Source organism: Schistocerca nitens, chromosome 9, assembly GCF_023898315.1.
Source record: "Schistocerca nitens isolate TAMUIC-IGC-003100 chromosome 9, iqSchNite1.1, whole genome shotgun sequence".
NCBI classification, from domain to species: domain Eukaryota; kingdom Metazoa; phylum Arthropoda; class Insecta; order Orthoptera; family Acrididae; genus Schistocerca; species Schistocerca nitens.
Window position 1 is genome coordinate 454,614,322 of NC_064622.1, and position 11,187 is coordinate 454,625,508.

The following is an 11,187-nucleotide window of genomic DNA, read 5'->3' on the forward strand; positions in this document are numbered from 1 at the left end:
AACAGTAAACTGTTTGTTCACAAAGTAAATGCATTTATCTTCTGTTGGCCATTTCTCAGACTAAGATTAATGTGAAGCTATAAATAATACAACCCACAATCAAAACAACTACTACAATCAGTTATTGCTAATGCTATTTTCATATTTTATGTAATACTTAAAAATGCCCTTACCAGGAATCGAACATGTGATCTCATTATCTGCGATCAAATGCACTCTGCGTTGTGCCACCAAGCACTTGTTGTCAGTAGTACTTCTGCCAAGTGTGTTCTATACAGGAAATCAGCATGAAGATTTATACCAAGATTTATTTTATTGTGCTTGTGTCAAAGCGCATGACATAGTCAACAATCTAGTTATAATATACAGATTCATTTGCAAAAGTTCTACATTTCCTTACTTTTGAGCAAGTTTTTATGATGTTGCACTGAGCAGGGGAAAGAATGTCCATTGTTGCACATATTCGCTCTACATGGTTAGAGCACGAACACATCAACTTTTGAGAGGTTTCCACTATCAGTATTCACAATATTCTTTTTTATTGATACTTAAAGTTGTAATTGCTTTTTACATCATTAAACTGCTAAACTGCTTACAGAGAAAGTACGTAAAATATTCGTAACTTTGACTAACACTCCTGTAACACACGTATAGCTTCATCTTACTCTTAGTCTGTGACATCACCATTCACAGAGCATTTTCGATGACATGACCAAATCTTGATATTTAATGATTTTTAAGCTTTTATTACATAGAATTAACAGTTATGTTTGTGAGAATATGGACTGTGAATGCTATTTAAATGTTACAACCTATTAAAATAACAACATCCGCACCATATTTTTGACACAGGAAAATAGCCTATTCTTGCTTCAGAAAAACCGATAACACCATACAAAGGTATCAATAAATTATGGATAGTGAAGGGCTTAGGTAACATGTTTCTGCACGTATAGTTCAGAAACTGGATACTCACTTCCGTTTTACAGTTATTTGCTTCTTGAACAGAAAACTTGGCAAAGACTGACACATTTAACTGCAACTGTAGCTGAGCAATTTCTCTTGTTTATGGTCTTCATATTTTTCCTTTGATATGGTCTGCCTTAAGCAGAGAACAAAGTAAATTTACTTTTTAAAAATTCTCCTGTAAGAGAGATACATAAATCCAAATAAATATCACTTAACACACCTTGATGTTTCCTAACCAGATAATGCACCACAGTAGTCTTCTTTGTAACAGTAGGGCCTACTACATCTGTGCATGTACTGTGAATGGATTACATTTCCTGCAAGAGGAAGAGATACAAGAGCGAGCACAATATTGCCTTTTAGCAAATTGGGAGAAGGCAACTGTCTTCTGAAAAAGAATACAATGTCTTAAATTTTTAAACAACATTGCTCTAAAGTGATATCTTAAAAATCAGTGCAGGTAGTAACATATCTTGAGTTACACAGAAGACAATCAGCAACTGCAATCTCGTTTCGTGAACAGTACTTTGTCTTGTTCACTGCTTACACATAACATAAAAGACATCCAAAAAAGCTGCCCTGAACATTGCTTTTAAAAGCATCTGAGAAAGACGACCACAGTACCTGTCAACAGTAAAATAATTTTTTTACCCATGAAATACAAAAAGGATCAATAATTCTTATCTAGTGATAATAATATTATGAAAAGAATAGTTACTACTCTCCACATAGTGGAGATGCTGAGTCACTGATAAGCACAACAAAAAGACTGTCGGAAAATGAGCTTTCAGCCACACTTGGCTAACACACACACACACACACACACACACACACACACACACACACACACTCTGCAGTCTCTGGCTGCTGAGGCCAGTTTCTTTTTGTGTGTGTGTGGGGGGGGGGGGGGGTGGTTTAGGCCGACAGCTTGTTTTCTGACACCATTCTTTTCATAATATTGTTACACTCCATCCTGGATTTTCCGTTGTTGAATATTTAGTGGTAAATTACCCATGTAACATGATTAACTGAAAAAGGGCATAACTCTTCTAATGCTCACAAGATTTATTTTAAAACAAACTAGATCATTGTTACACATGCAGAACAATCCAAATTTATAACTAAATAACACAAAATGATAATTGGTAAATAACTGAAGTTAGTGTCGGAACAAAACAGTCAGAGCATCACACGACAGCAAAGATACATTTAGTCACAGTGCGCTCCTGGTGGCCAATGCACAAATTTTTTTGACACCTTCACTGAACAAATCAGCTGGTGACTCCTTACTCATGTGTGGATGTCTACTACTACATGTTTGACTGCAAATGGGATTAGCTCTTCTACACTACCAACAACCTAATGAAAGTGAGAATGCAGTTTGGAGATACAACAATCTATGTATGACCAACAAGGTGTTGAGAAAAATGTCCTTTTCAACACAGTAATCTGTATGTATACTAATTAACAATGGTATACAGCAGAGATTCATTTTACTTATGCAGACTGCAAGTAGCATCTATAAGAGCAGTAATGTTCTATTGTATTAACTCTGCTATATCATTGTAAAATGATCCATAGTGAATAAAATGCTTGATTGTTGCTAAACTGAAGTGTTCAATCTACGTTCTTCAACACATTTTCCCTCCATACAGTTTCTAATTTTTTGACAGTGAATGTCAAATTTATGTGGTTTCTCCAACTGTGTTAATCCAATATTAACTGCAATGTCAGTCTATCTTATCAAAGTTTAGAACAATGCCTCCCATAATACACAGATTTTATTTTGTACATTCCAGTTCACACAATACTTTTCACCAGTAACTAAGGGCTTAGCAAATTATTGTGGTACTACCACAAACATCAAAGATTCCCTTGCAACACTCAGTCCAAATTATTTATTGTATCCACAATTCACATCATGATTGTGATAGTCTTAAGAAGTTTTTACAGAAGTATTTAATTGTGAATTGCAAATGTAACATGTACTGAAATTTTACTATGAAAAAATCAAACTCTGTCTGTGACAACTTCTACCATGCACCCACCATTCTGTATACAATGATATGATAAAATGACAAATTACCTGCAGACAATGAGCAGTACTATAAAACAGATTAACGTCTCCATTTCTCATTTTTCTATACCTGCACTTTATATGTCAATGCAAATGAGAAGTAGACTCATATGAGACATAAAACCACATAGGGAACCTTTGCCGTATCACATTCTGTCATTAAGTATAATAATTACAGGCTTCCGAAACTGCATACGTAACAGATTTAGGGAAATACACAAGCATCCAATTCAACCCGTCTGCTTTGACCCATGACGTCACAGATATGGCAGAAATGACCATCCACTACGACTCCAATATGGCACCTATGACATTACATAAACATGACAACAAACATGAAAATACAACAAAAAACCAACACACACACACACACACACACACACACACACACACACACACACACACACACACACACAAAACGTCTACAAAAACCTTATCAAACTGACGGCCTAAGCGTGGGAAATTCGGGGCTTTTTGGGTGGGGACAATGTAAATATAAACAAATTTAGACACACATCACCATACCAAACCACACAAAACGATGATAAAAACTGACAACACAAAACTCCCCAAATTCCACTAAACAATATCCTCTAGAACCTGACACTTCCCTTGACCTATACAGCTCAACAGCAACTCCCGATACCTGAACACCCACAGCCACAACCACACATTGGAATCCAACAGTTCCCTTCACCCACATAGGTCAACAGCAACTCCCAATACCAAAACACCCACAGATATTATCATAAATTGAAATAAAAAAACTTCCCTTCAACTACATACCTACAAACCAACTCACAATACCAAATCACCAATACAACAAACCACACAACTCAGAACCACCCCACCACACACAACAAGTACACTAAAAAAAGAAAGATAAAAACTTACAACAACTAAGTTCCGGTGCCACAACCTAGGTCAGCCAAAAAACACACACACACACACACACACACACACACACACACACACACACACACACACATAAAATGCACAACAAAAGAAAGACCTAACCCACCCACACCTACACCCCACCCCCCAAACCCAACCTCCCCCTCACCCCAAAATAAAATACCAATATACAAAAAATAAACAAATCTCTATCACACACTACAACACAACAAAACCTGCAACAAAATAGATCCTCCACAACTAAATCACAAACCAACACACACTGCCCCCCCTCACAAACACTACCACCAACAACAACAACAACCCCCCCCCCCCCCCCCCCCCCGCCACAGCCACTCACCCACACAAACCAACCACTTTTGGCCTGTACATCTTACTGATAGTCCTTTAAAAAATAAATAAGTAAATAAATAAATAAGTAAATAAATAAAACTGTAGCCCTCGGGGATGATCTTCCGCCAACAGTACTCATCTAAATGGGACTGAAGGTTAGGACAGTGCCTCTTCCCCCTCCCAAGAACTGACTGAATGGCCCCCCACATCCCCTCCATGGTATTCGTACAAACCCCTGTCTCATAATTTGTAAACTCTGAACTATAGTGCACTACTAAATGATTTTACCCCCTCTCACCCAGCCCCCTATAAGAAGAAAAAGCATCAGAAACTACAGTAGAACCCGGTTCTGTAAACTCCTCAATTAACCCCACTAATTCCCTCTTAGACCGCACCTCCACAACCATAAAAACACATTCCGAATACCCATCCCCCGATACAGCAGCAGTCCCCCCCACAGACCAACTACAGACTTACCCCTCCCATACTTCCTTTTCCCAAACTGCAACTCTACCACCTCCACCACAACCCCAGGCTCACCCAACTTACCCCTGTACTCAATAAAATTAGAACATACTTCACGACAAAATAAAAACCAGTCAAGCACACTCCTCTCACACCAGTCTCATGCGTGCAAAAACTGTGAGAGGATTTATAAAAGAAGTAGTACGTCAACAACACAGTCCAGTGCATGCCAAACCTAGACTTCTGGAACCAGGAACCGTGACATATGGAGCGCCATATGTTATCCCTACGGCATCGCCATATATAACCGTCCCTGGTCCAAGATGCCCAAACTTTTGCCAATTTCATGTCATGACCACAAACAGCACACTTCACAATCTCCGCCAACAAGCCAAACAGCTGCAGAAATTTAATCAACTACAACAGATTCACCCCCAACTCAGCATGCAAACGCACACTTAATTTTATCCATCATATCCATACCTAAAAAGAGCAGCAACAAATTAATTTACTCAAATTAACATACGACCTACAGTGAAAAGCACTACAATAACTTTCACACAACAAACACTAAATCATTAACTCACTGAAAACAATTCATCTCCACACACAGCTAAAACAAGAAACACCCAGAACAAGCAATAACACCAAACAACCCAATACACCACACAACACGAAACCCCTAAACACACCACAAGAGAGCACCAACAGCAACACGACACCTACAAACACGCCACACTCTCAAACCAAACTCCGTGCAATCATGACGTCACACCACAACAGCCTTAACATCACTGGTCAACACCAACAGTTGGGATGGGACACTTCGGATTTAAAACAATAGTAGTATGACAACAACACAACCTCGCACATGCCCAACCTAGACTTCTCGAACCAGGACAACCCGAGGTCATTGGAGACCATATTTGCTCTGATTTTGTTAGGGAAAGAAGTGACTGGTCTTCTGACAGAATCATCTTGGCATCTGACTGGAGGAGAAATCGGGGAAACCACAGGAAATTCAAATTTGAATGGATGGACTGGAAACTCCAACTGCACCTCCCAATTTCAGTGAAGTACACTAGGCACTACACCACCTCACTGTTGGAACAGGAAGGGGCAAGATAACAAAGGTATATGGCTTGAGGAGGGTGTTGATATCACAAAAAGATTGGTAAGCTGTGAGAAAATAGCTACTGGAAAAATATTACTGATGATGATAACAGCAATACCATTAATAACTACTGGAACTATATATGAATTTATATTTGGATTTACATATAGGTAAAACAGCTGAATAACATTTGGGAATTGTGTACAGAACTGCAAGAAATAATGGAAAACCACTACATGATGAGCCATCAACTACCTTGAAAGAAGAGCTGTCATCAGATTGCCACCAAACTCTAGACATGAAATTCTTGATACTTCGCAAGAGTATCACCAAACTTTCAAGCCAGAAGACCAATTGTGCATCACGTTATGGTAAAAACAGAAATGCAGACTGAGTCATTCCAGGACCCTCACTACCCTTAAGTAATAATTGTAATGAAGTGAAGGCAAGACAAAGAATCTGTATTGGAGGCAAGATATGAAGATATGCAGGATACGCTTTGACTGGAAGGACAGCTGGAACGTGCGTAAGCCAGAGAATCCAGTGTTATGTGGAAGAAACACATATTGTGAACCAATTACTTAAAATTGTGTTTAGCACTGGTTTGTTATACTTACACAAAATGAGATATATACTATTTCTTGTGTGGCTCAGTTCACTGATTCATGTGACTGATTTGTATTTATGCTGATCTTGCTGTCCCCTACTGGCTGTTATAATCATACACAGGTTATCTGTGTGGGCATTATCAACTGCAAGTAGAGTTCTTTCAATGACACATCATAGTTATAGTGCACAGTATGATTTATTTGTACTTACATATTCTTGCAGCTAAATATGCTTTGGCAGATAGATGGGGTACTTCAGGTCCCATTTGTACAAGCAAAGAATCCATCTTTTATTCCTTCCTTCTGTCCACTTTCATTTTTGTCCTGACATGCAACCTGAGAGAGACTTGCACGATTTAAGAGAAGACCATCAGCTTCTGTGTTTGACGGCTAAATCTTCCACACATTGTGGAAGTATATTTATTATTCCATTTAATGCTTCTCCATTTATACCATTGTTATGCCAGATTTGTAACTTGTCTAGCTAACTTCCTTGCAAGTTGTTCCTGCCATAAGAAAGTTGGGCTTCTAAGATTGTTGCTACCTTGGTTTGTTGGCTCCTGATACCTGCTATCCTCTGAAGTTTGTAATATAAGGGTGGCAAGTGCAGAGCAACTGTTGCAGTCAAGCCAAATCAACATGTCTCATGACAAAATAAAGGTCTCTTCCAGTAGTTTTCACTAATTTATGAAATGTTCAAATGTGGGTGAATTGCTAAGGAACCAAACTGCTGAGATCATTGGTTCCTAGACTTACACAGTACTTAAACTCCCTTACGCCAAAACACACACACACACACACACACACACACACACACACACACACACACACACACACAAGAGAGATCACGAAACTCTGGCAGGAGGTGCCGCATAATCTGTGACAGGGTGCGATTTGTGCTTTTACCAGTGGGGGGATGTCTTAGGAGGTTAGTAGAATTATATATGTTACTAGCTTGGACTGTAGCGTTATGCATGGTTAAACAGCTATTTATAAATAGATGTTAATGCCGAAACTCACTATTCACGCGTATGCACTATCAGAAAAGCCATCCCTTGTTATACCTTTAAAAGTACATTATAGATAAAGCTTATTTACAAAATCATCTACATAAAGGTATACAAGTGTAGTATGCCTATACACATTTGTGGAAAGCTGTACTTATTCTGATGATAGAAAACTGAAACATATTAATAGTATTAATAGTAAGACTTATTAAAAACTTTCAGTGTTCGGCTCCACAAATTTAAATTATATGTAAAGTTTTACTACAGTGCGTGGGAACTAAACATCCCAGGTTGGGACGCATAAACTAAAACCAGAGGAGGGGATTGTCTGATGCAGAGGGGGGGAAATCCCCCCCATCCCCCCAGCGAATCGCACACTGCTCAAACCGCACAGTCACTCCACGCACCTTTAATTTATGAAATCCCCAGTCTGTGTAAAACAAAATCAGCACAGTAATGCTTGCAATGGCATTTCCAACTTTGGAAATCTTGACACATGCAATTACATCTACATCTACACTCCGTGAGCCACCTTACGGTGTGTGGCGGAGGGTACTTATTGTACCACTATCTGATCCCCCCTTCCCTGTTCCATTCACGAATTGTGCGTGGGAAGAACGACTGCTTGTAAGTCTCCGTATTTGCTCTAATTTCTCGGATCTTTTCGTTGTGATCATTACGCGAGATATATGTGGGCGGTAGTAATATGTTGCCCATCTCTTCCCGGAATGTGCTCTCTCGTAATTTCGATAATAAACCTCTCCGTATTGCGTAACGCCTTTCTTGAAGTGTCCACCACTGGAGCTTGTTCAGCATCTCCGTAACGCTCTCGCGCTGACTAAATGTCCCCATGACGAATCGCGCTGCTTTTCGCTGGATCATGTCTATCTCTTCTATTAATCCAACCTGGTAAGGGTCCCATACTGATGAGCAATACTCAAGAATCGGACGAACAAGCGTTTTGTAAGCTACTTCTTTCGTCGATGCAAAATTAATCTTATATTAACAGTTTACTACAGGAAACAATCCATCGCCCATTTCTCTCACTGAGCTTTTGGTAAGTTCAGTTTGCACTTAAGGATACTTCTTCATTACACAATTCACAAATTCATGTGTCTTATGCAAGAAATGATGGTTCTCTTTTACAAGACTTGCTTGCTGAATTCTTCAGCACAATACTTCTTAAGGAGGCTAAGGAGGAAGCGATTTGCTGTAACTGTAATAACATCAGTGACTTATCTGCTGTGTGCCTGAATAAAAACCCTTTAAATAGTGATGGGCATTGTTTGTTACAATAATCAAATGCACTGAGATTTTTAAGAAATAATTCCTGAGTTTTAAACTTTTCTTTACCAACTAAGAACTTTTTTCCTTATGATGCAAGATTGTCTTCCCACAGGGCCAGAATTTGCTCAATATCTGCTGCCACAACCAAATTTTCCTTCTTGCTGAGTCGTCATTGCTATGTTTGCAGACAAAGAATTGAACAAAGAAACTATAGGCAGAGGAAATGCACCTTCAATTGCATTATTCAATTGGATACTTACTTTTATGAACTGTTCTGCTGATTTTATTGTGTAGACACGTTTAGCATCAAGTGTTGCTCACCATCTTTTCTTCCTTGTGACCATTATCAGTCATCTTTTTAGGGTTGACACTGGTCCATCTTTATGTATAAATGAACAACAAAATTTATTTAACAAGTCCTTGCCAGCAACTATGCTTTCTGATTGGGAATATTTATAACAGCTACTACAGCTTGATTTTACTTACCAGAGTGGCTGCAAACAAGAGTGCCGGTACATTATTTTTGGAAAGGGGTTCTATTGAAAACGCCAGGTCAAAAAATTCAACTAGCATATTGCCTTCACATGGCTATATTAGAAGCCTGTACCATATGGAAAACAGTTTTAATTATTCTATAATAATGTTGTTACAGATAAATGAAAATGGATTTGTCCACAGATGGGTGTAGAAAGTGTAGTATGCCTATACACTATATACGATATAATTATGAAATACCAAAAACGGAATTTAGTGCAAAAGCCAATTAACTTGTCCCAACAGGTCATAAACTAGCATAATCAAATTCAATTTTGTCATCCAGAAATGGATATAGTTCACTATTCGAGGCAAGTAGTCGGCTTTTCGTATATAGAGATGCAAACAGTGTGGTGAGAGTGATATGATTCGTTAGCTGTGAAATAAACAGTTTTTTTCCATCTATATAGGAACTAAAAACTTAACGGCCAATATACAGCATTATGTAGTCGCTAAGTTTACTGTACATTACAAAGAACCTTACTGAGGGAAGTAGTAAGATTGGCGTTTGGAATGTGGACGCTGTTACTATATATGTTCAATGAAAAGTAGGTGTATTTATGTTTGCACTAGAGCTAAATTTTAAAGTTTAATACATACAACGGTTAAATGTTTCTACCATATCGTTTCTTTATTTCCTACATTCGCAGTCTCCATGTTATTTCTACTTTGTTTCTCACTACCGCTATATAATAAAATAATTTGATACAACTTTCATTTTGATAACCCTAGGCAACTGTAATGCCCTTTCTTTTTTTTCTTCTTTTTAGTTCATTCCCAGTTACCCACCTCCACAGGCAAATTTCTTTCTTTTGCTGCATAGTCATTAATTTTGTTTAAGGGTGTTTCCTATGTGCCCGTCCTAGACAATGATTTATTCACGCGATTAAGGGAGCACATGCTATATAAATGTGTTATGAGAGGAGATACAAATTTTTTGACCCAGAAACGCAAAAAAACCTCTTGATTTGCAACCAACATCATTTACTACATATGATTATTTTTAACGCAGCCGAAGGAGAAACGGAAAACAACTATATAATTGTGTTAAATCTCTAGCGAATTGAGTCCCTTACATACGTTTAAGCATACCTGAAGGGGCTGGCAGTGAACGCGCATCTTCTCACTAAGTACGCATAACCGTAGCCACTTAGCTTGTTCAGAATTTTCTTAATCTCATCTTCCAGGGATATCTCCATCACTACCAAGGCTTGTACCTCCTTCAGCGATCGTCTAATCCCTGTTCTATAATACGGTCAGCACGTTCACAGAGTTCTCCACAACAATTTCCTGTCATATTTGACAAACACGTACACACACAACCGACTACTTCTCCAGTCACTCACGCCCATTTCTCGTCAACTCGATTTGTACTCGTATTCGCCGATCGAGATATCGACTATACATTCTGAAAGCTTTACATCATTTTGACGTCACTTCCATAGGCCTTTTGAGTGCAAAATAAAAAGCTCACATGATATTTACTAAACGGACGAGTGGACAGACCTGGGAAATAAGGTCAATCCACATCACCGGAAATTTCCGCATATTTGAGATGTGCTCGAAGTCGAAATTGAGACGACAGCGCTGGAAGCGTGCACTCGCCACTTCAGCTGTTCCGAGTGCTGCCGAAAAAGTCCGACGAAACCCGAGAGTGTCTCCCACTTGATCTGGAAGCACGTGTCGGCCAGTTCAGTCAGGGAGTGCAAATCGTATGGACGTGTGTTGTGCTCTCTTCAGCGAAGTTTTGTTTTGATTTTCTACGACCGACCGGGAAAAAAGTTTTTCGTTTTTTCTCTCATGGGCAAGAACAAACGTGGTAGACGTGGAAAGAAGTCGAATAGACGGGTAGTCGCGACAGGCGCGCCCATTGAATCT

The 11,187-nt window shown here is 38.9% G+C and overlaps 1 long non-coding RNA gene across 2 annotated transcripts; it reads right to left on the minus strand.

Moving 5' to 3' along the window:
* Window positions 1–769: 769 nt before the first annotated feature.
* On the minus strand, window positions 770–10,639 carry LOC126203549 (uncharacterized). 2 transcript variants are annotated; one of them, XR_007540296.1, is made up of 5 exons: window positions 10,402–10,639; window positions 9,262–9,376; window positions 9,036–9,154; window positions 1,190–1,357; window positions 770–1,098 (listed from the first exon to the last, which is right to left on the minus strand). It is a non-coding gene; the product is annotated as an uncharacterized LOC126203549 (long non-coding RNA). The 2 variants fall into 2 exon arrangements; XR_007540295.1 differs by lacking the exon at window positions 9,262–9,376.
* Between the last annotated feature and the right edge of the window lie 548 nt (window positions 10,640–11,187).